Source organism: Emys orbicularis, chromosome 4, assembly GCF_028017835.1.
Source record: "Emys orbicularis isolate rEmyOrb1 chromosome 4, rEmyOrb1.hap1, whole genome shotgun sequence".
In the NCBI taxonomy this organism is placed as follows: domain Eukaryota; kingdom Metazoa; phylum Chordata; order Testudines; family Emydidae; genus Emys; species Emys orbicularis.
Window position 1 is genome coordinate 153,515,785 of NC_088686.1, and position 26,367 is coordinate 153,542,151.

The following is a 26,367-nucleotide window of genomic DNA, read 5'->3' on the forward strand; positions in this document are numbered from 1 at the left end:
AGGAAGAGTTGCTTTATTCTGCAGAAGAAAGGAGAGCTTTGCACCTTGGTACAAAGACTCTGTCTTACACACATTTTCACAGATCCTTTATACACATTCAGACAAAGGCCCTTGTCATGTTAACACTTGATTGGTGGTTACCAGACCTGTGCTTTTGCTATCTGGTCAGTGAAAACCACCTTAGGGCTAGTTCCAACTACCTCAAGGCCTTGAAAGGGAAGACAGTTGAAAAGTTCAGGCTACTGTGTACTTGAGGTGTCTGCTTCCCCCAATGGCCGCTGGCTGACATAACGGCTTCTAGCTATTAAGGGGGGTCACTAGTAACTTTCACATATGTAACGCTTGTGCCAGCAGCTCCAGGTGGCGTTCGAGGACGTCGCTCTGTATTTCACCCGGGAGGAGTGGGAGCTCTTATCCCAGCCAGAGAAGCAACTATACCGGGATCAGATGCTGAGGAATTACCGGGGCCTCGTTTCCCTGGGTAAGGACCAATTTCTCTTCTTTTATTCACAGCTGTGAAATGTCTGGGTTCCTTCAAGGCCTCTGCTGCCATATGCCACCCATCAGCCAAATTGTGATTTTGCACCCCCTAATGCTTTATGGGAATATGCTTGTGAATGTATATATGATATAACTGGAATATGTTTTATGCTACATATGCCATGTACAGGGCCGGCTCCAGGCACCAGGCAACCAAGCACATGCTTGGGGCGGCACCTGGTAAGGGGCGGCCAATCTTGGGGTGGTGGGGGGCAGCGCGGCGCGGCATTCCGCGGGGGGGGCGCTCCGGCGGCGCGGCGCTCGGAGGGGGGGCGGCGCTCGGGGGGGGTTCCGGCGGCATGGCGCTCGGCGGGGGGGGCGGCACGGGGCGCGGCGCTGGGGGGGGGGGGTTCCGGCGGCACGGCGCTCGGCGGGGCGGGCTCGGCGGGGCGGCGCTTTTTTAGAGCCGGCCCTGGTCATGTAACATCTCTGTAGAGGTTATGATTTTCTGGATATACTCATCCTATTTGTATGCATGTGTCATTTGTACTTGAAGTTAGGAATATTGGCTGTGTACTTGCTTGATTTTAAGTAGCCTTAGTAAAGCATTTGGTCAGCTTCTTGAGAAAGGAATGTGCAAGTTAAGTGCCCAGTCAAGAAACACTTAACGGGCAATGGATCTTGGAAGGCTCCAATCCACATAAGAAGTCTACTTGAGGAGGTTCAAGGTAGCATGTGAACCATGGCTGCTACCTGTAAGTTCTGAGTCATGCATGGACATGTGACTTGCCCATGTGACTCGCCCATGTGACTCCAAAACTCCATCTTGGAGCTGGGGGGGGGGGATCCTTTAGCAGTGGGCGGGCTTTGCATCCGAAGAAGTGGGCTGTAGCCCACGAAAGCTTATGCTCTAATAAATTTGTTAGTCTCTAAGGTGCCACAAGTACTCCTGTTCTATCTGTATTCAGCTTCTTACTGTATTAGGTTTAGACTTGCGTGTTTTATTTTATTTTGCTTGGTAATTCACTTTGTTCTGTCTGCTATTACTTGGAACCACTTAAATCCCACTTTTTTTATTTAATAAAATCACTTTCTACTTATTAATTAACACAGCGTATGTATTAATACCTGGGGGGGCAAACAGCTGTGCATATCTCTCCATCAGTGTTACAGAGGGCGGACAATTTTTGAGTTTACCCTTTATAAGTTTTATACAGGGTAAAACGGATTTATTTGGGGTTTGGACCCCATTGGGAGCTGGGCATCTGAGTGTTGGAGACAGGAACACTTCTTAAGCTGCTTTCAGTTAAGCCTGCAGCTGTTAGGGGACGTGGTTCAGACCTGGGTCTGGGTTTGCAGCCGGCTAGCGTGTCTGGCTCAAACCAGGCAGGGCACTGAAGTCCCAAGTTGCCAGGGAAAACAGACTTAGAAGTAGTCTCAGCACATCAGTTGGCAGCCCTAAGGGGGTTTCTGTGATCCAACCCGTCACACAAATGGTGGCAAATGCCAGACCCTTTCAGGCCAGCTTCCTGTTAAAGGAAAACTCAGGGCTACAAAGCCTGGGGCTAATCTCTGTGTAACTTGTTTATTACGTACCTCAGTCCTGGCACAGCGGTGGTAGCAAACAGCACATGAGCAACAACCTCTTCCAGGAATCTAAGTCCAGCCACGGAGGGCAGCAATTCTGCCTTAAGAACTGACTCTAGTTAGACAGATAAGTTAGGGAGAAAACTCTCCTGCTGCTTGTAATAGCTCCCTATCCCCTCCAAAAGACCCACTTAATCAGATGCATGAAGTGGAAACTTAAGTGGGCAGATATACACATGCAAAGATGGGTGTGTTACATTACTATGTTTATGCCTAAATAAATTTGTTAATCTTTAAGGTGCCACAGGTCTCCTTGTTGTTTCTTCTAAGGAAGGTTTATTTCATTATTCTCCTGCCTGGGATCTCTTGCACTCTCGTCTGAAGCAGCGACTGAGAGCAGTGTCCTGTCGTGCTAGGTGCTGTGCAGCCACACACTGACCGAGATCGGGGCCCTGTTGTGCTGGGCTGCACCAACGTATAACTGAGTCGCTGCCCCCAACACTTCAGTAATAAAACTGATTCTTTCCCCCCGAAACAGGCTATTCAGGTTCTACACCAGACTTAATCCACTGGATCGAGGTAGGGGAGGCTGAGCTCTGGATCCGGGATGCTGAAGACTCCAGGGAAAGCTCCGGGCCTGAGAGCTCCTCCCCAGGTGAGTCTCTTCTGGTTTACACACCTGCTAGGAGAGGGCTTCTTAACGTAGAAGGCAAAGGCAGAGCGAGCTCCACTGGCTGGGAGCAGAAGAGAGACAAATTGAGGCTGGGAATTAGGGGCCAGTGCTTATCTAGGAGGGGAATGAACCATTGGGAGCGCTCCCCTCATGATGCAATGAATTCTCCCTTACTTGGAGTCTGTCAATGGAGATGGGACATGTGTCTCACAAAGCCCTGCTCTAACTCAGCCAGGAGTTACTGGGGAAGATAGTCTGGTAGGAATCCCAGCTGGATAGGCACAACAAGGACTAGATAGGATAGGACTGGAAGGGACCTCAGTAGGTAGTCAAGTCCAGTTCCTGGCACTGCGGCAGGGCTAAATATTACCTAGACCATCCCTGTCTCGTATCTGTCTAACCTGTTCTTAGTAACCTCCAATGATGTGAGATTCCACGACCTCCCTAGGTAATTTGTTCTGGTGTTTAACTACCCTCAGAGTTTGGAAGTTTTTCCGAATGTCTAACCTAAATCTCTCTTGCTGCAGTTTAAGCCCATTACTTCTTGTCCTGGCATCAGTGTTACCCACACAAAATTCTCTGTCGCTCACACAGTTTATAGGCCCCTACCCTTACCCGTTCAGTGAGCTCAGGTATACCCTTACACTCTGCGAGTTTGCGGTGTCTTTTACCAGTGAAAGAGACTTACACAGCAATACCCTACTTAACGTCTATTTATTACCAAACACCACAAACAGACTGCACACGCTAAGCGTACAATGCTCACCATTCCCAATAAGCCAGATGAACTTTTCTTGATGGCCAGTCAGGATCAGGTTCATCTGGGGGATTCCAGTTTCTGCATAGTGTCATTGGCAGAGTGTTAAGGTCTGGCAGCTCTGAGCTTGGGGCTGTGTCCTGGAGTTGGTTTCCAAAGAACTTCCTTTGGGACCCCAGTTTATATGGTGAAACTTGAGTCCTGCTTAGCTGTATCTTAACTAATCATTATACTAACATTTTACTAACCAATCCTAACATATTGTAACATAATTCTCTAACAATTATATCCCAGCACCTTAATTGATTTACACCTAGAAAAATTAATTATACAGCAGCCAGAAACAATCAAAGAACCAGACAGAGATCATACAGAGAAACAATAGGGAAGTGGGGAGCATAAAGACAAAAAAATAAAGAAATGGGGATTTCACAGCCACCAACAATTGATAAGTAGTTTCTTGTTAGAGAGAATGCCATCCCACCAAGCTTTCTGTAACCATCTTAAGATGTTTCTTTTTTTGGCAGTCATTTCCCATTCTCTATTTGTGTAATTGATCATTCCTACCTAAGTGTAGTATTTTGCATATGATCTTACTGAACGTCATCCTATTTCATTTCGACCATTTCTCCAGTTTGTCAAGGTTCTTTTGAATTGTAATTCTGTCCTCTAAAGTGCTTGCCACCCCTCCCAGCTTGGAATCATCTCTAAACTTCATGAATGAATGCTCCACACTATCGTCCTAATAATGAATGAAGATACGGAATAGAACTGGATCCAGGACAGATCCGTGTGGGATCCCACTTGATATGTCCTTTCAGCTCAATTTTGAACCATAATAACGACTCTCTGAGTGTGGTTTTCCAGCCAGTTGTGCACTAACTTTATAGTAGGTTTGCCTAGGCTATATTTCTCTAGTTTGTTTATGAGAAGGTCATGCAAGCTAGTATCCGAAGCCTTACTAAAGTCAAGATGTGACATGTACTTCTTCTCCCCTATCCACAAAGTTTGTTACTTGCCAAAGAAGGATATTAGGTTGGTTTGACATAATTTGTTCTTGAGAAATCCATGTTGACTCTTACCTGTTCCTTTATTTCCTTCTAGGTGTTTACAAATAGAATGTTTGATTACTTATAGAATCATAGAAGATTAGGGTTGGAAGAGACCTCAGGAGGTCATCTAGTCCAACCCCCCTGCTCACTGCAGGACCAATCCCGACTAAATCATCCCAGCCAGGGCTTTGTCAAGTCAGGTCCTAAAAACCTCTAGGGATGGTGATTCCACCACCTCCCTAGGTAACCCATTCCAGTGCTTCACCACCCTCCTAGTGAAAGTGTTTCCTAATATCTTACGTAGACTTCCCCCATTGAGAAACCATTACTCCTTGTTTTGTCATCTGCCACCACTGAGAACAGCTGAGCTCCATTCTCTTTGGAACCCCCCTTCAGGTAGTTGAAGGCTGGTATCAAATCCCCCCTCACTCTTCTCTTCCGCAGACTGAATAAGCCCCGTTCCCTCAGCCTCTCCTTGCAAGTCATGCCCCAGCCCCGTAATCATTTTCGTTGCCCTCTGCTGGACTCGCTCCAGTTTATCTCAAGACAGGATCAATCACGTATGACGAGTGCGAGGTCGCGCCTAGTCGGAGGACGCCATTTTGTAGAGCAGGTCTCAGGCACTTGTAGAGCTTCACTGTAATGCTCTAAAACTGCCCTGTGTTCCAGGCAGCTGCTGCTGGGGGCACGGAGGCACGTGGGGGCCAGAGGAAATTGTCCTGTGGGCCACAACTTGGAGTATCCTGGTGTATGGGCTGGGTATGAGGGAGAGGGGGTGGGATGGTTTTTGTCACATCCCCTCTTCTCCTGCTCTCTCGGTGGCACAAAATCATTGTCCCTGACATTGCTTCAGTGTCAATGCTTAGCACAGCCCTCAGCCTTAACGCGTCTGTGACTGTCTGTAGACCAAAGGCCTGCTGGGTGGCACCATTCACCCCTTCCAGCTCAGCAGTGCCACGGATCAGGTTGTAAAACAAGACAAACATGTTTTTGAGGTTACATCACACAAATGTTGAGTGACTTGGCATCCCCTCAACCCCCTTCCCTCACCCCCGCCCTGCAAAAAACCCCAACCTTCTTGAGAATTTTAGTTTAGTTTTAGTTTTGCACAAAGAATGAAACAAACATCGGGCCCAGGAATAAGCTACATTGTGCTAAGCAGCTAACTGTCCACATGAGGGGATTTTAGCCCCTCAACTTAACTATTTTGAAACCAGTATTGTTAAAACAGCACAAAAAGTGGGGAACAGGCCTCGTGCTGTAAAACAGGAGGAAGTGAAGAACCAGCACCATGTAAATAAAAACCTCTGATTGAAATGAAACCAAAATCAGATTGAAAACAAACCATGGACCCTGTTTCAACTGCCTGAGCACCGAGGGGCCCTAGTCCTGGGTCAGGGCACTGCCTGGATCCTGGGCAGTTTAAACATAAAACAAGACCCAAGAGGCGTGTCATAACTATAAAGGGAAGGGTAACAGCTCTCCTGTGTACAGTACTATAATCCCTCCTGGTCAGAGACTCCAAAATCCTTTTACCTGTAAAGGGTTAAGAAGCTCGGGTAACCTGGCTGACACCTGACCCAGAGGACCAATAAGGGGACAAGATACTTTCAAATCTTGGGGGGGGGAAAGGTTTTTGTATGTGCTCTTTGTTTTAAGGGGTTGTTCGCTCTTGGGACTGAGAGGGACCAGACATCAATCCAGGTTCTCCCCATCTTTCTAAACAAGTCTCTCTTATTTCAAAATTGTAAGTAAAAGCCAGGCAAGGCGTCTTAGATTTACTTTGTTTTCTCAACTTGTAAATGTACCTTTTACTAGAGTGTTTATCTTTGTTTGCTACACTTTGAACCTAAGACAGAGGGGGTTCCTCTGAGCTCTTTAAGTTTGATTACCCTGTAAAGTTGTTTTCCATACTGATTTTAAAGAGATGATTTTTACCTTTTTCTTTAATTAAAAGCCTTCTTTTTAAGAACCTGATTGATTTCTCCTTGTTTTAAGATCCAAAGGGGGTTTGGATCTGTATTCACCAGGAGTTGGTGAAAGGAAGGAGGGGGGAAGGGTCAATTTCTCCTTGTTTAAGATCCAAGGAGTTTGGATCTGTATTCACCAGGGAATTGGTGAAAGGTTTCTAAAAGCTTCCCAGGGTAGGGAATGGTGGCAGCGGACCAGAACTAAGCTGGTAGTTAAGCTTAGAAGTCCTCATGCAGGCCCCTACATTTGTACCCTAAAGTTCAAAGTGGGGATACAACCTTGACAAGGCGCATGGCACACATGGGAGCAGGCGCTAGATGCTGCACAAACAACATAGGGTGGAAGCAACATGAGTCAGGCTGCAGATTTTCACGGCATTTTGTCTCCAAAATTACAGCGCAATTTCAGTACATTTAGTTAAAGTCATAGGTCACAAAATTTACTGTGACTGCTTGAAGATTTTTAATAAAACCTGCCCCCCTCCTCACCCTGCCCAGGGGCACTTGCCGCCCAAAGAAGCAAAGAAGCCCCCTGCCACCCAGCGCTGCAGCCCTAATCCCAGCAGAGTGGTTGGGGTGGGCTAGAATGGATGTGGGTGGCAATGCCCTTCACTGAAGTTTGTCCCTTTCCCCCACCATCATGACCGTGGGCGGGGGCAAATCTGAGTGGCGCTGTAACCCCGCAGGCCAGGTCTCAGTGCCCGGAGCGAGGCATTGGGCCCAGCCCTGGGGGACAGGAGCCGCCATTGCAGGCAGAGGTTCACATCCCCAAAAGAGTCACTGAGAAGTGGGGAAATGGCTCCGTCTGTGACATTTTTCCTTCCTTCCTTGACAAACCTGCAGCCCTAATGATGAGCTAACTGGCCTCTGCTCTCTCCAGCAGGGCACGGGATCCCGGGAGAAACGAGGACACAGTCTGAATGTGGGCAGAGCAGTGCCAGTACACTGACTAAGCATCAGTGCACGCATAGCAGGGAAAAGCTCTACCACTGTGCTGACTGTGGCAAGGGCTTTTCACAGATTTCATGCCTGAGAAGACACCAGCGCACACACACTGGGGAGCGGCCATACAGCTGTGCTGATTGTGGCAAGGGCTTTTCACGGATTGCACACCTGAAAATACACCAGCGCGTACACACTGGGGAGCGGCCATACACCTGTGCTGACTGTGGCAAGGGCTTTTCACAGATTACACACCTGAAAATACACCAGTGCACGCACACAGGGGAGTGGCCATACACCTGTGCTGACTGCGGCAAGGGCTTTTCACAGATTGCACACCTGAAAATACACCAGCGCACACACACAGGGGAGCGGCCATACACCTGTGCTGACTGCGGCAAGGGCTTTTCACAGATTGCACACCTGAAAATACACCAGCGCACGCACACAGGGGAGCGGCCATACACCTGTGCTGACTGTGGCAAGGGCTTTTCACAGATTTCAGCCCTGAGAAGACACCAGCGCATGCACACAGGGGAGCGGCCATAAAGCTGTGCTGATTGTGCCAAGGTCTTTTCACGGATTTCAGACCTGAAAATACACCAGCGCACGCACACTGGGGAGCGGCCATAAAGCTGTGCTGATTGTGCCAAGGTCTTTTCACGGATTTCAGACCTGAAAATACACCAGCGCACGCACACTGGGAAGCGGCCATACACCTGTGCTGATTGCGGCAAGAGCTTTTCACAGATTTCAATCCTGAGAAGACACCAGCGCATACACACTGGGGAGCGGCCATACAGCTGTGCTGATTGTGCCAAGCTCTTTTCACAGATTGCACACCTGAAAATACACCAGCGCATGCACACTGGGGAGCGGCCGTACAGCTGTGCTGACTGCGGCAAGAGCTTTTCACAGATTTCAGACATGAGAAGACACAAGCGCACGCACACCGGGGAGTAGCCATACAGCTGTGCTGACTGTGACAAGGGCTTTTCACAGATTTCATGCCTGAAAATACACTAGTGCACACACACAGGGGAGTGACCATACAGCTGTGCTGATTGTGGCAAGGGCTTTTTAAAGCTTTCAGACCTGAAAATACACCAGCGCACGCACACTGGGGAGCGGCCATACAGCTGTGCTGATTGTGGCAAGGGCTTTTCACGGATTTCAGATCTGAAAATACAGGAACAAAAAGATCTGCATCTTAGCAAACAACAGCATGAAACCCCTTCTGGCCAAAGTTCATGTCTCCCCACTCAGCTGAGGAGAGGTTTATCTCGGAGTCACTCTGAGAAAAATCCATTTCAAAGGTGATTGAACTATAAAAGAAAGGGCCCAAAACACCCCTTGTTATCTCTCCCTGTCCAGCTCTCGTTTTCACCTGAGAGGACAAAAAAAAAGAAAGAAAAGAAAACAAAAACAGCTCTTGGACCCCAGGAACTGATCCGGAGCTGAAAACGTGGTCAGCAATGCCACTGCAAACCTGTGTTAAGGGACTTCACTTTGAACCACGTCTAGTTTGTTCAGTTTAGTACTAGGAAGTGGTTTTATATTTCTTTTTCTTGTCACCATTTCTCACTTTGATGTCTCATCTCTTGTACTCACTTGAAATCTACCCTTGTGGTTAAATAAAATTGGTTTCTTCCTTAATTGCAACGAATCCAGTGTTGTGACCTGTGTGGGTAACTCCATGTGGGGTGACAAATTGTTACCTATTGATCCCCTTGGAGGTGCAGATTTCAACTGAACAGCTCATGTTTATTTTTATGATGGGCCCACTTCAGAACTCAAATCCAACACTCTTGTGAAGTGACTTGGGTTTGGATCTGAAGTTTAGGAACTTGAATTTGGATCAAAGCTTCACAACTGACCCACTTGTGCTATTAACATTACAAAGTTTAATAGTGTGACTTTCCAGTTCTGAGTTCTTAGTCATTATAATATATTCCGACATTATGGCCCCAATCCAGCAAACTCTTAAGCTTATGCTCAATTATAAGTGTAACCCTTCTGCCCATCTAAGTTGGCAGCAACAAGGGCCGGGTTCTGTATCTAGGGGTTCTGTTTCAATAACACAATGCAAAACCGGCTCGAGCCCCCACCCAGTGACCTGGGACAATTACATAGCACCCCCTGGGCGCCTCTAAGAGGCAATACTTCCCCTCTCGCAAGCACGGAGTCTGAGTGTAGCAGAAAATGTTTAATAACATGAGGTAAACGACATCAGCATTAAATTGGAAAAAAACACCACAAACAGGATTCCTAACACAAACCATGAGCAAAAGACCCACCCCAGCAAATTGGGCCGTGTCCTTTCCCTTTGGTTCTTGAATCCAGCAACCCAAAGATCACCCAGAGTCCCCAAAGTCCAACACCCCCAAAGTCTCTTGGGTCCAGCAACCTCCCAAAGTCCAACAACCCCCAAAGTCTCTGTCCCTGGTCAGTGCAGCCCCAGAGTAAAAGGGGGGCACGCAGGGTGTTAAGGGGCACCTTACGTGATCCAAGGCCGGCCGGCCGTCTCTCCGTGGGGTTCCGCCGCAGCCTTCACCACAAGCCAGTCCACTTCCTGCCGTCCCACAAACTGCTCTGCTCTACGAGCTGCTCCGCTCCGCTCACCAACCTGTGAGCCGCTCCAGCCGTCTCCGCAAATGGCGCCACTCACCGACCTGTGAGCCGTTCCAGCCGTCCCCACAAACAGCTCCGCTTACCGTTCCTTGAGCCACCCCAACTGTCCCCGCAAGGCTCCGCGCCACTCGCTGCTCCGCCAGCCGCTTAGCAATATAGCTTCAGGCTCCCCCACTAGTTAACACAGCACCCAGTGATCTCAGCTCTTAGTAACTTTAGCTCTTTTGTGATTTCAGCTCATAGTAGGGGAGCCCCAGTGCTGGTGCACCATTGGCTCAAGGTGAATTCAGCTCAGCAGTCTGTAACTAGACTCTTAATGGAATCAAAGTTAGCTCTGACATTCAACAGTGGAGCAAGGAAGTGGTGCAATTGGTGTTTCAAGCCCTCAAAGAAGACAAATACCATCAAATACAAATACCTGTCCCCATCCTCTCTCTCAATTCACTGGGTTGTGGAACCCATGTCCCTTGTCTAGCGAGTGCTACTTAGGTGATGGAGAGATCCTCTGTCATAAAACAGTTTCATTGTCCTTGATTCACATAATCAGGGTAACAACACTTTATTCCTCCGGCCCCAATAACAGAGAAACTGGGGATCCCACCCCATCCAAAGTAACCACTATCAGTTGCTGTTGTCTCATGCCAGGCGGGTGGGTGTGCCTATGCAAACAAGATCAGCCCCTGGAGTTCTTTTCCACACTCGCCATAATTCACCACCAGATGTCAGGGTAGAGCTCATCCTGACTCTGCTTACATAAGCATGTGAGTGGTCCCACTGAAATCAATGGAACTGCTCAAGTGCTTGGACTTAAGCACACTGAAGTACTCTGCCAGGTGAGGGCCTTAAGAAAAAGTGAAATAAAATATTGTCAGTTTCAGGGGAACTGCACTTGTATTCCCCTCACCTTCCCATTCCCCCAGCCCCTGCTGCCTCCCCACCCACCTCCCCATTGCATTGGCCCCACTGCCCCCCCCCACAGAGCCCGGCAATCTCCCCTGAGCCTTCCCCAGGCTCCCCATGCACATCCCAAAAATCCTGGTTTCCTGCTGCCTCCCCCAGTCTCCCCAACCATCCCCCCATTGCCCCCGGCCTGTCCAGCTTCCCGCGGGCTCCCCGAGCCCCTCTGCTAACCCCCCCCCTTCCTGAATTGCCCTGAGCTTCCTTCTGCAGTCAGCCAGCCACACCTTGCTTTTCTCACCAGCCTGGATCATGGCAGGGTGACCCCAACACACTCCCAGTCCCAGATTTTCCCTCAGAAATGGATGTTCTGTCATGTCCAACCCTCTTCCAGACAGTCCAGAAATACTACATTAGTTATTCCTTTAAAGGGAATAATGTACACCAGCTCATTTCCATAAATTAAGTTACTCTGACACTTTTCTTAAATTTTCTTTCCACTAAAAATATTGAAAATTCAATTTCTGATCCGCTTCAGAATCAAAACAAATTTAGAAGTGTCAGAATTTCCCACGGGATGGACACTGTATTTCCCAATCATCTCTCTTCGTAACACAAGGACTAGAGGATGTTCAGTGACGTAAAAGGTGGGAAATTCAAAGCTGATGACAGGAAATACTTTTTCACACAATGGGTGATTATCCTGTGGAACTCACTGCCACATGATGTTACAGAGGGCAAGAATTTAGCAAGATTCAAAGAGGGACTGGATATTTCTGTGGCCCACAGGAACTTCCAGAGCTGGAATAGTTAATGCAAACAACCACTGGCAGGGATAGTAAACCTCCTGCTCCAGAACTTGAGCTGACTGTAACTATTAAAGACCAAGATGAGATCTATCACAGGATGATTATCCCCAAATCTGTTACTGTGGGATTCTTACACCTCCTCTGCAGCCTCTGATGCTGGAAAGAGGACACTGGAGTGAACAGGCCTCTGCTGTGATCCAGTCTGGCAATTCCCTATGACCTAAGTCAGTGGCTCTCAACCTTCCCAGACTACTGTACCCCTTTCAGCAGTCTGATTTCTCTTGCGTACGCCCAAGTTTCACCTCACTTAAAAACTACATGCTTAGAAAATCAGACATAAAAATACAAAAGTGTCCCAGCAGACAAGTACTGAGAAAATGCTTATTCCTCATTTTTGTCATATCATTATAAAATAAATCAACTGTACTAATAAGATTGTACTTATATTTCAGTGTATAGTATATAGAGCGGTATAAGCAAGCCATTGTCAGTATGAAAGTTTAGTTTGTACTGACTTTGTGAGTGCTTTCTAAGTAGCCTGTTGTAAAACTAGGGCTACTATCTAGATGAGATTGTGTACTCCCTAGAAGACTTCTGCATACCCCCAGGTGTACCCCTAGTTGAGAACCACTGACCTACGTGATTTGTCCAAGGTCACAGAGCGAGTAAGTGGCAGAGCTAGGAATAGAAACCAGGAATCCTGTAGCCCAGCCCAGCCCCATAGCCACAAGCTCAGCCTCGCTCCCTCATTCAAGCAGGGCCGGCTTGAACTTTTTTGCCGCCCCAGGCAAAAAAGAAGAGCGCCATCCTGCTGTAACACGCCCCCCCCCCCAGCACCACGCCACTGACCCTCCACCCCAGTGCTGTGCCGGGCCGCTGAAACCCCCGTTCCCCCCCCCCCCAGAGTGTCGCGCCGTACCGCCCAAACCCCCGAGTGCCGCGCCAGGCCGCCCCCCCGGAGCGCCACGCCGGGCCAGGCCGCCCAAACCCCCAGAGCAGAGCAGAGCGCCAGCCAAACCCCCGCCTCCCTCCAGAGCGCCACGCCAGGCCGCCCAAACCCCTGCCTCCCCAAGCGCCGGGCTGTGCAGACCCCCGAGCGCTGGGCCGGGCCGCCCAAACCCCCGCCCCCCGGTGCGCCGTGCCGCCGAAGCCCCTGCACCCCCGCAGCGCCGCACCATGCCTCCGAAACACCCCCAGCGCTGCCCTGCCGAAACAAAAAAAAAACCCCTCGAGCGCCACCCCGCCCCGCCGAATAACAACAACAACAAAAACCCCACCGCGATCGCCCCCCGCCACCCCAACATTGGCCGTCCCTTCTAAGGTGCCGCCCCAAGCACGTGCTTGGTCGGCTGGTGCCTGGAGCCGGCTCTGCATTCAAGGCTGTGAACGTCCCTTGGCATGGTCTCGCCTAGCCCAGAGAATGCAGCAAGGCTGCAGCCCATGAGCCCCTCTGCCCCAGGAATTGGGCTGGCACGACCCGGCTACGTTCCCCTCCCTTGATGACTATCTCAGTGCATGCTTTGGGCATGCTCTTGCTCCAGCACTGCTTGATGATGCTGGCCTGGTTGGTGTTCAGATCAGGGTTGGGTCTCTCCTTTGAAATAGCAGAGAGAAGTGGAGACACAGCTGGGATCTGATTCCAGGGCAGTCCCAGCTCCCAGCCCCCACTACTATAACCCACCAGCCTCCCCTGCCCTCCCTGAGGCAGGGATAGAACCCAGGCATCCTGAGGCCCCTGGTGACCCTCCCTGCCTCAAACCACCTGCCCCTCTTCAGCCACCGTTAGCTGTTACCTCCGGCTGCATGAACCACAGGGACTGGACTTCTCCCCTCTTATGTGAAGCAGTTGCTAGAGGGGGACAGAGACCCAGCCACCTTAGGGGAGGTGCTATGGGACAGAGGAAAGGTCCAGTGGAGGAAGGATGAGAATGGGAGAGACACCACCCCACAGACCGGCATCCTCTGCTCCAGCAGCCAGCGACGGTGCTGGCCTTGGGCTAACAGAGGTTAGGGGCAATAGGGTCAGTGGTAGTGGTCAAGGCTTGCTTCTGTAGCGCCCCCTCTGGCTGGGGCTGTGTCCCACACAGAATCCATCCCTTCTTTCCCCACCGTAGCTTTCATGGCAAAGCACAGCAGGGCGAACTTTTGGAAGAACCGGCTGTGCTGGGCGTCCCGCAGGCCCTTGATGTGTTTAAACTTGGACCATTTGTTGCGGCTGGTGTAGGTGGCATCGGAGCTCGGCCCGATGTACAGGGGCTGGGGTAGCCAGCCGGGATGAGCCCCGAGGCCAGAACATGACATCTGTGGGGCAGCCGCCCTTCCTATGACACTGGGCAGGGATATGGGTGTGAGCTCCTGAAACACAAACGTTACACAGCTGGGTGAGAGCTCCTGTAACACACACACACACACCCCCCTCCTGAAAGACACACACACAATACGTCCATGTGAGAGCTCCTGGAACCAAAGGTGCTAGAATTAGGGGTGCTGCGTGACCCCCTGGTTTGAAGTGGTTTCCAATCCATACAGGGGTTACGGTTTGGTTCACTGGTTCTCAAGCACCCCCGTCCCCCACTATACAAACGGCTCCAGTCCCGCACCTTGCCTGTAACGCGCACAGATACAGAGCGAGCGCTGCTCTGACACACACACACACCATACACAGCCTGGGGGGCGGGTGATCTCCTGTGACACACGCTCCCAGCCCCCCATGGCGGGACCCCAATCCCAGTGCAGGGGGAGCGACCCAAGGCTGGATTCGGGACCCAGGCGTCCGGGAGGGCAGGGCCAGAGGGTCCCTTCATTGGGGCCTCCCCCGGCTCCTGGAGCTGGCGGCGCAGGCGCGGGTCAGAGCCGGGAGACAGCGCATACCGCAGCGCCCAGCGAGCGGGGCGGGGAGCGGGCAAGAGGCGGCCCCGGGGTGGCACCAGCCGCGGGGCGGGAAGTCGCTGCCCGGCTGGAGGAAGCAGCCGGGGCCGAGCCCGGCGATGGCTGCAGCGGGGCCGGCGCAGGTAGGACGCGGGGCGGGGACTCCCCGGCCGGGCACTGGCTGGTCCCGGCTGGGGGCCGAGGGGGGCCGGGACCCGGGTCCCTCCCGCGCTAGTGACCCCGGGGCTGGGGGCTGCAGCAGCCGGAGCGCTGGGGCCGGGGGGCGGCTCTGGGGCCACGGGGCTGGGGGGCTCCGGCCGGGCGGACACGCGGAGCCGGGCGCGGCCCCTTCCCCCGAGCGAGGCCCCGGCCGGGCAGAGGAGCCCGGAGGCGCCTGAGCTGGGGCGGGAGCGGGGCTGAGCACAGGCCTGGGGCGGAGGCGGGGACTCCGGCCGGGGGGGAGGAGCCTGTTCCCGGCCCTGGGATTCGGGCCCTTCCCAACGCCCCGCCCCAGAGCCCCGTGGGGAGCCGAGAGCGACTCCTGTTCCCGGCCAGCAGGGCCCCGAGTCCCGGGGGGAGCTGGGCGGGGGGGAAGAGTCTCCCTGGGTCAGAGCTGCTGGGCTGGGGGTTTCCTGGGAGTCGCTCCCCTAGAAACCGCGTTCCCTGCTGAGACTCCGGGCTGGGGGCTGGAGCGGAAGGTGCTGAGTGTGTAACGCTTGTGCCAGCAGCTCCAGGTGGCGTTCGAGGACGTCGCTCTGTATTTCACCCGGGAGGAGTGGGAGCTCTTATCCCAGCGAGAGAAGCAGCTGTACCGGGACCAGATGCTAAGGAATTACTGGACCCTCATTTCCCTGGGTAAGGACTGAGTTCCCTTCATTTATTCACATCTGTAAAACATTTGGGTTCCCTCGAGGCTTTGGTTGCCATGTGCCACCCTATCACTGAGTGGTGGTACGTGCCAGCCCCTTTCAGGTCAGCTCCCTGTTGGAAGAGAACTCAGGGCTACAGAGCCTGGGGATAATCTTAGTGTAACTTGTTTATTTGCATTACCTACCTCAGTCAGGGCACATCGGTGGTGTTAGCAAACAGCCCATGAGCAACAATCTCTTCCAAGAATCCCAGCCAGACATTGAGGGCAGCAACTTTGCCTCAGGAACTGACTCTAGTTAGACAAATAAGGCAGGGGAAAAACGCTGCTGCTGCAACAGCTCCCCACCTCCCCCAAAAGAACAAACATAGTAAATTTAACAACTGTACAGTTGAACAGTGCAAAAGAACTGGAATGTCTGTATACTGGCGCCACCTGGTGACACCTGCCATGACACGTTGTGGCCGATATGCCTTAATGACATGCCCGAAACGTTTCAACAGCTATAAAATGGCAAAGGAGCAACGTTCCCTTCTTCCAAAGTCTTCCCCATGAGAAATGTTTCAGGAGACATTTGGGTAAGTGAAATAATTCACCCTGTCTCTTAATCTGAGACGAATGGGTGTTCACTGGTGTTTCTGTGGGTTAAAGGAAATCCATGTCACGCAGTTGTCCTATGGAACGTAGTGACACAGGATAGCATAGAGGTCAAGGTGTTTGCAGAATGGGATATTTCTATGGAACAGCTAGAGTTAGCCCAGCAAGGCTTTAAACTCGGCCCCCACTGCAACGTGAGACGGGTTTTAGGCGTTGCTGATTCAGAGTACGAGTGAGAGACGGGACGAAATCTCCTCTAAGGAAGGTTTATTTCATTACTCTCCTGCTTGGGATCTCTTGCGCTTTCCTCTAAAGCAGCCTGCGAGTTGGTGTCCTGTCGTGCCAGGTGCTGCGCAAACATATAAACAAGTCTCTGCCCCCAAAATTTTAGTAATAAAACTTTCCCCCCAAACAGGCTCTTCAGGTTCCAAACCGGACTTAATCCACCGGATCGAGCTAGGGGAGGCAGAACTCTGGATCCGGGATGCCGAGGGCTCCAGGGTAAACTCTGGGCCTGAGAGCCCCTCCTCCGGTGAGTCATAATAATCCAGTTCCTTCTGATTTACACACCTGCTAGCGGAGCGCTCCTTGATGTAGACGGTAAAGGCAGAGCGAGATTCACTGGCTGGGAACTGTTGGTGGAGATGTGGCAACTCTCTCTCAAAGCTTCGCTCTTGTTCCGCCAGCAGTTACTGGGCCGGAGGCAGAAATCGCTGGGGGAGAGTCTCTGTCTGGGATAGGCAGGAAGCCAGGCTGGATGGGCACAATGAGCCTGTCTGGCCTTGATAGCTATGAATCTTAGAAATCATCTCTGCACTGAGACAGGACTAAGTATTACCTAGTCCATCCTTGACAGGTGTCTGTTTAACCTGTTCTTAGAAACCTCCAATGATGGAGATTCCACAGCCTGCCTAGATAATTTTGTTCCAGTGCTCAACTACCCTCAGAGGTTGGAAGTATTTCCTAATGTCTAACCTCTATTTCTCTTGCTGCAATTGAAGCCCATAAAATCTTGTCTTGTTCTCTGTGGATAAGGAGAACAATTTATCACCCTCCACTGTAACAACCTTTTATATCCAGGAGGAGTATTATCAGGGGTTCTCCCCACCCCCCCACCTTCTCTTCTCCAGACTAAACAAACCCAGTTTTTTCACTTTCTTCATAAGTCATGTTTTCTAGACATTTAATCAGTATTGTTGCTCTCCTCTGACCCTCTCCAATTTGTCCACGTACTTCCTGAAGTGTGGGGCCCAGAACTGGACACAGTAATGGCCCTAGCCTATGTTTGTTTTCCTCTGCTTTCCCATGTATTTGTAAAATGCTTTGTTTTTTCCCTTTATATTGTTTAGTTTTGTTTTTTGCCTTGGCCTTTCTAATTTTCTCCGTACATGCTGGTGTGTTGTTTTTTAATACTCATTTTGTAATTTGACCTACTTTCCATTTCTTGTATGACTCTTTTTTTGAATTTCAGGTCATTGAAAATCTCCTGGTTAAGCCAGGGGGGACCTCTTAAAATACTTCCTATTTCTTCTGTGCATTGGTAATCTCTGACCTACATATGATGGGGCCTCAAAGCCCCAACAAAGAAATGGATCGGAGATGGGGCTGTGATGAAATGGGAAGAGGGGTGGAATTGTGATATGGGACAATGGTGGGGTGGGAGCTTTGAGGGGTGCTGAGGGAACGAGAGAAGTTTTTTGGGCTCTCATTTATCTAGTGGGTAGGACAGTGCAGTAGGATTCGGAAGATCTCGCTTCAGTTCTAGAAGCGAGTCACTACAGCTCCACCATGCCTCAGCTTCCCCAGCTGTGTAATGGAAAGGGCATTGGGGCTGTGAGCAATGTTCCCTCTCATTTTTTCCATCCATCTGCAGAATAAATTTCGTTATGTGCACCGAGGTATGTGCGCCACCAGTAGAAACAAAAAGCCTAGCTATAATTTTTTTTAAAGTTACCATAGGGATAATTACTGCAGCCAGGAGAGGTTAGGTATTTTAGAATTCACTAATTAAATTTAAGTGCAAGAGAAATAAAAATCATGAAATGCATAGACCAGTCAAAACACTAAAGTCACACACTTTGGAAGAATAAACTTGCAGAGACTATATGTGCATTATAGGAAGTACCAAGAAGTAACAATAGTAATATAAGTATGTGTTCGGAGGTGAGTGTGAAAGAGCCAGAGACTGTGCGTGTACCACACAGAGTCAGTCTGTGTGCTGGCTGCTGGGGAAGTTTCTGAGAGACGCTGTGTGCTGTCTCTAAGACACTCACTGAGAGCTCTCCTGAGCCCTGTCTCCCCTGCCCTCACTCTGAGGAGACAGGGTACATGGACTGGTGGGGGGGAGGGAGAGAGAGAGATTGTGTGAGCTGGCTGCTGGGGGGCAAACAAGCACCTGGGTAGAAAGACAGGTGTGCTGACTGTGGCAAATGCTTTGCTCACTTGGGCAACCTCACCTGGAACCAGTTGACTCACCAGTTTACTCGCCCTTCTGCCACCACCAGTGCCCGAGGGGCTTCTGGAAGCTGGCGGGCCCAGCACAGTGCCAGCAGAATCATACCAGGGAGTAGTCCTGTCCCCATGATGCCCAGCAGAGACTGTGTGGGGCAGGGAATGGGACTTAACTGAGCAGTGTGGGGAAGAACAGACAGGTGGAGGGTTTTTAGAGTAGATGGTCACAGCCTACTGCATTAGGGACCCCCTTACATCTAGGTGGCATCCAGCCAGGTTTCTCTGTCAAACTCCCCCCAACACATAGAGCTGTGAGGCAGCCAGGACAATCCCTCCCCACCCCCCCATCTAGATGGGACTGCGTCAGGAACTTCCCCCCACACCTACCTCGTTTTCAGACGGGGTGACTCTTAGGTGACATCTGTCTCAGCATGGATTGGTCCGAGGGGTGGGACAGTCCGGTGCGTGTGATTGAAAGAAGACTCAGGAACTGCTCATGCTCATGCCGTCTATTTTAAATAGAAATGGGATGAAGAAGAACTACGTACCTAATGTGTAACAAAGGTGTGTCTAACCAGTTGTTTCTTTACTATTAAAGAAGCTGATGCATTTGGATGGTGTGTGGAGAAGCCAATGTGAAGTGTAAATTTTTAAGATAAACCAGCCCAAATGTACTAAGGCCTAACTGACCATGAGGCCTGATGAACTGTGTGACTGGCAGGTGCGCACACAGCGTTTTGCATTACTCCTTGGGGAATTCTATGCCAAAAAAAAAATAAAAAAATTCTGCACACCATATTTTAAAATTCTGCATATTTTATTTGTCAAAATAACAATATAATCACACTAGTTTCAATTATTTTGGTAATTTATTTAAAGCTACCTATCAGCAACTATGTTTGTAACAATACAAACAACAGACAACAACAAAGATTCAGGAAGTGATTTTTCACGAATAGATTCCTTACTAGACATTTAAACACAGAACTTTGAGTAATAATTCAGTTAAACTACAATATTGAAATGTATTTCCCGCACCTCTCAGAAGCAGTGCAAAGGCTTGGGGGAGCCAGGGGCAATGGAGAAGCTGAGGGAGAGGGAAATAATTGCTGGGAAGGAGCCTGGAGTGAACTTTGAGAGTTGTTGGGTGTGGGTAGGAGAAGTATGGAAGAGGCGGTTTTCGATGGAGAGGGGAAGAGTGATTGTTAGCGATTTGGGGAGCCTCCCCTATTGAACTCTGGCTCACCCTTGGCCTCTCCCATTGAGTCAGGCATATCTGCCCTCTGTCCCCATGTGTCCCTGCATCCCCCCATCCCCGTGTGTCCCTGCCCCCCCTTCCACCCCTATGTGTCCCTGCATTCCGACTTGCATTCTGCCCCTGGATCATTGTTATTTCATTAGCTCCTGTGAGCCCCCAGGAGCCCTGTGTACCCCACTCTGTCCATCTCCCCCATATTCCTTGCCTCCACACCTGACCCCATGGGCAGAGCACGGTGAAGTATCCTCTGACCCCCTCCGTCTCTCTGGCTGGCTGCTCCAGCCGTAAGCCAGTTGCCCTCTCTTCTGGTGCCACAGCAGCCCCTAGAGGGGAAAAGGTGTAATTGCAGTGCTTCTTCAAAATCAATTATTCTGGGGTGAAAAATAATATGTGGAGCACATGAAGTTTGTGCTTGCGCAGGCGGCGCAGAATTCCTCCATGAGTATCGCATATGAAGTGACATCACTGATGTAATCATTGACGTGTAGGGAAAAATCAAGCTCTGGTACAGAGGTGCGTAGAGCTGTTAGTGTTCTTTCATCAACTGTTCTCTCCTGTTAGCCATGCCCACAGACCGCGCACATGAGTCAAATCACTGCATGTGTCTCTGGTGAACTACTCTCCAAGGACAGAGCCATCCAGGAGTGGAAAGAGACTTTCCATAGAGATTGTTTGTACTTCTAGATGGAAATTTCTGCTAGGGATGTAAATACTGTTTTAAAAGTTAACCGTTTAAACGATTAAAATATGTCATTTAAACAGGTAACTGTTGAAGTGGCTGTGGCCCATCTGGCTGCTGGGGCTGCGATCTGGCTGGATGGTGCTACTGCAGCGGGGCCCACTCTGGCTGGGTGGCGATGCTCAGGCCGCTGCGGCCAGGCAGCACTGCTCCAACTGCGCGCCACGGCTGGTGCTGCAGCTGGGCCTGCTGTCGCTAGGCAACGCTGCTCCGGCCGGGCGCCATGTCTGGGCCTGCTCCAGCCGGGCGGCACTGCTGCAGCCAGACAGCACAAGTGGGCCCGCTCCGGCTGGCGGGGGGGTTAACAGTTAAGGCGGTTAACCGGTAAGCGTAGTCTTACCAGTTCACCACTTTACCTTGTACATCCCTAATTTCTGCACACAGCTAAGGGTGCTGATGGAAAGAGCATGGAGTCATGCAAGGCTGGCCCAAGGAGCACAGGGCAGGGAGCCCATGGAAAGTAGCTTGTGGAGGTAGGTTACTGACTGGAGCTGAGGTTCACTCTATGACTCCACAGGTCTAACACCAACTGGGACGGCACAAAGTGTTTTACAAAGGGATCCTGGAGTTTTTCAAAGTTTCAAGAGGCCTCTAGGATGGAATACGTCCCTGTATCCAAACCCTACACACTACTAGAATAGTCTTTGTACAAATTATGCCTTATAAGGTAGGTATCATTTGAAAACTAATAACTTACTGGCCAGTATTATCATAGTGAAATGTTTGCAGCAACTTTATATAAAATTTATGAACATAAACTGAAATTGCAACTGAAGTGTGTTTACCAGACACGTCTCGGGAGTGGGTAAAACTGTTTCTCAAAAACAAAGGAGAAGTTAACGTCTCTAGCCGAGCATGAAACCTCTTCCCACCATGTTCATGTCTCCCCACTCAGCTGAGAACATTTCTAGGGGTCGCTTTGAGAAAATTCTGCATTTCAAAGAGTGATTGAACTATAAAAGAGAGGGGCAAAAACACCTCTTGTGATTTCTCCCTGTTCATCTCTTGTTATCACCTAAGAGGACCAAAAAAAAAAAAAAAAAAAAAAAAAAAGGGGGTAATCCTTGGACCTCAGGAACTGATTGTGAACTGAAAACTTAGTCAGCAATGCTCCTGGAAACCTGTGGTAAAGGACTTCACTTTGCACCACATCTAGTTTGTTCAGTTTAGTACTAGGAACTGTTTTTATCTCTCTTTTTCTTGAAATCATTTCTGACTTTGATGCCTCATCACTTGAAATCTACCTGTGTGATTAAATAAATTTGTTTTCTTCTTTAATTGAAATGAAGTGAACTGTGTGGGTAACTCCATTTGGGGTGGGAAAAATGTATGTATATTGATCCCCTTGGAGGGGCAATGGACCTATTGTATCAGGACGGTCCAGGAGAGGGCTGGGGACCATACAGGCCACACATTTCTGGGGGGAAATCTGGGACTGTGTGTGTGTTGGGGTCACCCTGCAGTAATAACCCAGGCTGTGAAAGCCAGAGTGTGAGCTGAGCGTGGCTGGCAGGCAGCAGCTGTACACAGACACTCGGGGTAAGACCGGAAGCTGGAGGCTGTTTGTGAGTGGTCCGGGTTGGGAGCTACAGCAGCAAAGCATTAATGGGCACCCCAGGTTACAGGGCAGGCGGTGACACTGCTGCCCACCCGGTGTCTGGATTACACCCTGGATTGCGATAGCCTCATTGTCTCGTTGGACAATGAGAATGGACACAACTCCTATCCTGGTTGGATGATCCAAGATTCTGCCATGAGTACGGGACATTTCCTGATTGGCCCAGGCCAGCTATGCCCAGCAGAGTGACCAGGCCGCACGCTCCGACAGGACCAGACTGTGTTTGCGTAGACACGCCTACTCTGCCTAGGTGCGTAGCAGGTGGCTGGTATGTGGATTTTGTGTAAAGAGTCCAGAAGCTGTGTGACTTGCCTCTTTGTAGGGGTTAGCAACAGAAATCCTTAAACTCAAGCATGAGTCTTTTCTTGCAGCTGGTGATTTCTAAAGCTGACATCAGGCTGGGAAAAGCTAGGAGCTGAGGCCTAGAGCTTGTGTGGGAACGGTGGCCAGGGAGACTGTGCTTGCTGTGAGGTTCCCCACAACTTGCTCAAGCCTGTAAAAGCTGGGTTAAGTGGCGCAACCTCAGAACATCATGTCGTGGGAGCAGGGAGCAGCAGCAGGGCCTAGTGGCAGTAGAGAAAGAGTGGCCAAGCGGTGGCAGCTGTGAGCCAGTTGCAGAGGCAGCAGCAGAGGCATTGCTCCCTGGGGTGGGAGATGAATCCTGTGATCGCACCTCTGGGTCTTGGCTAACCAATGGTGAGCGGGGTGCACGGTTGGGGGAGGTCAGTGATGTGGTAAGGGACATTCATTTTGTAAGACTTTCACGCTGGCTAGGTGGGAAACTGAGGCAAAGGACACTGCCCAATGCACTGTGAGGGCTGTTTGCTTCTGGTCATGTGCTTTGGAATGTGGTCATGGTGTTTTCCCAAATTAATGCTGGTTCCCTTTCCCTTTTATTAAAGGTTTGACTTTGTTATACATAGATTCAGGGCTTCCGAGTAGGGAAGTGTTGCCACTTAGAGGTGCCAGGGATGGTGATAGGTTTTACTAGATTACTGGGTGGGGGTTTGAGACAGTTCTATTCTCAGATAAGCACAGCCAGACGGGGTCAGACCAAAGGTCCATCTAGCCCAGTATCCTGTCTTCTGACAGTGGCCAATGCCAGGTGCTTCAGGGGGAATGAACAGAACAGGTAACCATCAAGTGATCCGTCCCATCATCCAGTCCCAGCTTCTGGCAGTCAGAGGCTCAGGTTTTGCATCCCTGACCATCCTGGCTAAAAGCCATTGATGGACCTTGTCCTCCATAAACTTATCTACTTTTTTTAACCCTGTTATAGTCTTGTCCTTCACAACATCCTCTGGCAAAGAGTTCCACAGGCAGACTGGGTGTTGTGTGAAGAAATACTTCCTTCTGTTTGTTTAAAACCTGCTGCATAGTAATTTAATTGGGTGACCCCAGGTTCTTTGTTATGTGAAGGAGTCAATAACATTTCCTGATTCACTTTCTCCGCACAAGTCACGATTTCACAGACCTCTGTCATATCCCCCTTAGTCGCCTCTTTTCCAAGCTGAACAGTCAGTCTTTTTAATCTCTCCTCATACAGAAGCTGTTCCATCACTCTAATCACTTGTGTTGCCCTTCTCTGCACCTTTTCCAATTCCAATAGATCTTTTTTGGGATGGGGAGACCAGATCTGCATGTAGTATTCAAGGCATTTGCGTACCATGGATTTATATAGTGGCATTACGAGTTTTTCTAGCTTTTGCTGTTTCACCAGTTCAGACTAGTTGCTATTTGAATAGCTGAGGCTAGAGTTAAATCTCTCTTCAATTGTAGCTGCTGTGAAAAGTTTTTCTCTGTTAACCCAATAACCAGCCAGCCTCTGATATTTTCAATTCAATTCAAAATCACAGTTTTCAGCCAATGTATGCAGAGCTCTTATAAAACATTCAACATTTCTCCTGGTTCTTGGATTCTCGGGCGAAAACATGTTTTTCATAAACTGCATTTCTGTGGAGTCTTAAAGTATGTATCACATCTTTGTGACTGTCTTCAATAAAGTCAAAGGGTTTAAAAAAGCTCTGCTCTGCTTGCTTCCCCACGGCATAAATTAAAGAAGATACCTGTATGTTTCCAGTTGCTTTGTGGAGTTTGTTTGCAATTCAAAATCTTGCACAATACTGCTTCCAGTCTGTCCATTCTGAAGGTTTGCCAAAGCTGAAGTTCTCTGGGACACTGAAAAGTGTCATGTTGATGAGATCCTGCTACCTTCGTTGCTGTTTGACTTGTGTTTCTGTTCCTAATTTACTCCTGACACCATGTCATGCTCCTGTCCCAGATATGGACTGGCTACAGAGTTTGCTTATTCATACTAGGTGTGTTCATCATAAGCTCTGTTAATGCTCTGCCAAGTATGGCTAAGATTACTTAAATACGGTGCTTTTACATACAGTGCCCCCTGGTGGCTGAACACTACAATACAGTTTAGCATTCCATTGCCGCAGTTCTTTTAGCCTAACCAACCCAGTTCTTCTTCGAGTGCTTGCTCATATCCATTCCAATAGGTGTGTGCGCGCTGCGTGCACGATCGTCAGAAGATTTTTACCCTAGCAACACTCGATGGGTCGGCTGAGGCGCCCCCTGGAGTGGCGCCCTTACGGCGCCGGATATATGCCCCTGCCGACCCAGTGCCCCCTCAGTTCCTTCTTGCCACCCGTGACGGTCGTTGGAACTGTGGAGCGCGGCATAGCTCATCTCCACCGCCCTAGCTCTTTACTCGTTGTACTGTAGATAGTTGTTTAGTGTAGTTTTTAATAGTTTTAACAGTTATAGTGTAGTTAATAGTAAGTTTTGTAGATAGTACTTGGAGGGAACGGGGTTTATCCCCTTCCCTCCTTCCCGGTACCAGGACCCATGCCTAGGTCTCCGGGTTTCAAGCCTTGCTCGGCCTGTCTCAAGCCGATGCCCATTGGAGACCCCCACGACTCCTGCTTGAAGTGCCTGGGGGAATCCCATCAGCCAGATAAGTGTCGCATTTACAAGGCTTTCAAACCTCGGACAAAAAAGGAGCGGGACTTTCGTTTAAAACAGCTCCTAATGGAAGCGGCACTTAGCCTGGTGCCCTCGGCACCACGCGTGGACCAGGCACCGTCGGTCCGAAGCGCGCCTCCAGCACCGGAATGACCCGGCACCAGCAAAAACTCTCGGCACCGGACGTCTCCGGCACCGGTACAGACGCGACATCGCTCGCTGTCTCCGCGGCCCAAGAAGCAGCACAAACCACCTGCTGCTCCTGTACACTTGCAGGCACCGCCTGTGCCACCATTGGAGCAACGGCCTGTACCGGACCGCCCCACGAAGGCTTCAACTCTGGCACCGTCGATTCCGGCGCCGCAAGCGCTGTTGAGTCTGGTGCACACAAGCTCCCCGGTGCACACCGTGGTCGAGCTCGGTCTGCCGTCCACTCCGGAGACCTTCTCCACCGCTCGCGACCTGATTGCGCTGACTGAACCTGGACCGTCTCACCCTCCGTCACCGCCGGTGCGGACTGTGTCATCCATAAGGAAGCTCGCCTTCATGCGCCCTCCATCGCAGAGCGAGACAGCTCGGCACTGATCTCGGTCCCATTCCAGGTCGCGGTCCTGATCCCGTCGATGGTCCTGGTTTCGGCACTGCTCGCAGTCCCGGCACCGATCCCCATCTTGGCGCCGGTCATACTCGCGGCGCCGCTCCGCCTCACGAAGGTCTCCCTCCTGGTATGATAGGTACCGGTCCAGCTCCCGGCACCGTCCTGGCACCGATCGTCTCGCAGCCGATCCTGGCACTGCCTGGGCCGTAGGTCTTCGTCGAGATCTCGATCGGCCTCCCGGCACCATTATGACCGTCGGTCCCGATCTCGATCGCAGTACCGCCCGAGACCCTGGCACCGGTCTCCAAATGTGAGTTCGGCCCCGCCTTGGCCTTCACGACCAAATTTGATGTCGTCCCAAGCGGGGAGTGGCTACCACGTCCAGGGCCAAGACTAAGGACAGGATCCTGACCAGGGACCCCACAATGGTCTTTTTGGACCCCTGGGGCATACCACCAAGCCCAAGGTGTCCCCTCAGGTGCTTCTCGCTCTGCCCATTCGGAGCCCCAGGTGCCGGAGGCCACTGTGAGCCGCCCTCCCCCGGTAGCCTCGGAGGCGACTGCCCTGCCATCAGATCAGGCCCATGCCCCTAGCGTGGT

The 26,367-nt window shown here is 50.6% G+C and overlaps 1 pseudogene; it reads left to right on the forward strand.

Moving 5' to 3' along the window:
- Nucleotides 1-410: 410 nt before the first annotated feature.
- LOC135877335 (zinc finger protein 208-like) overlaps nucleotides 411-26,367 on the forward strand; it is a 95,141-nt pseudogene continuing 69,184 nt past the window's right edge.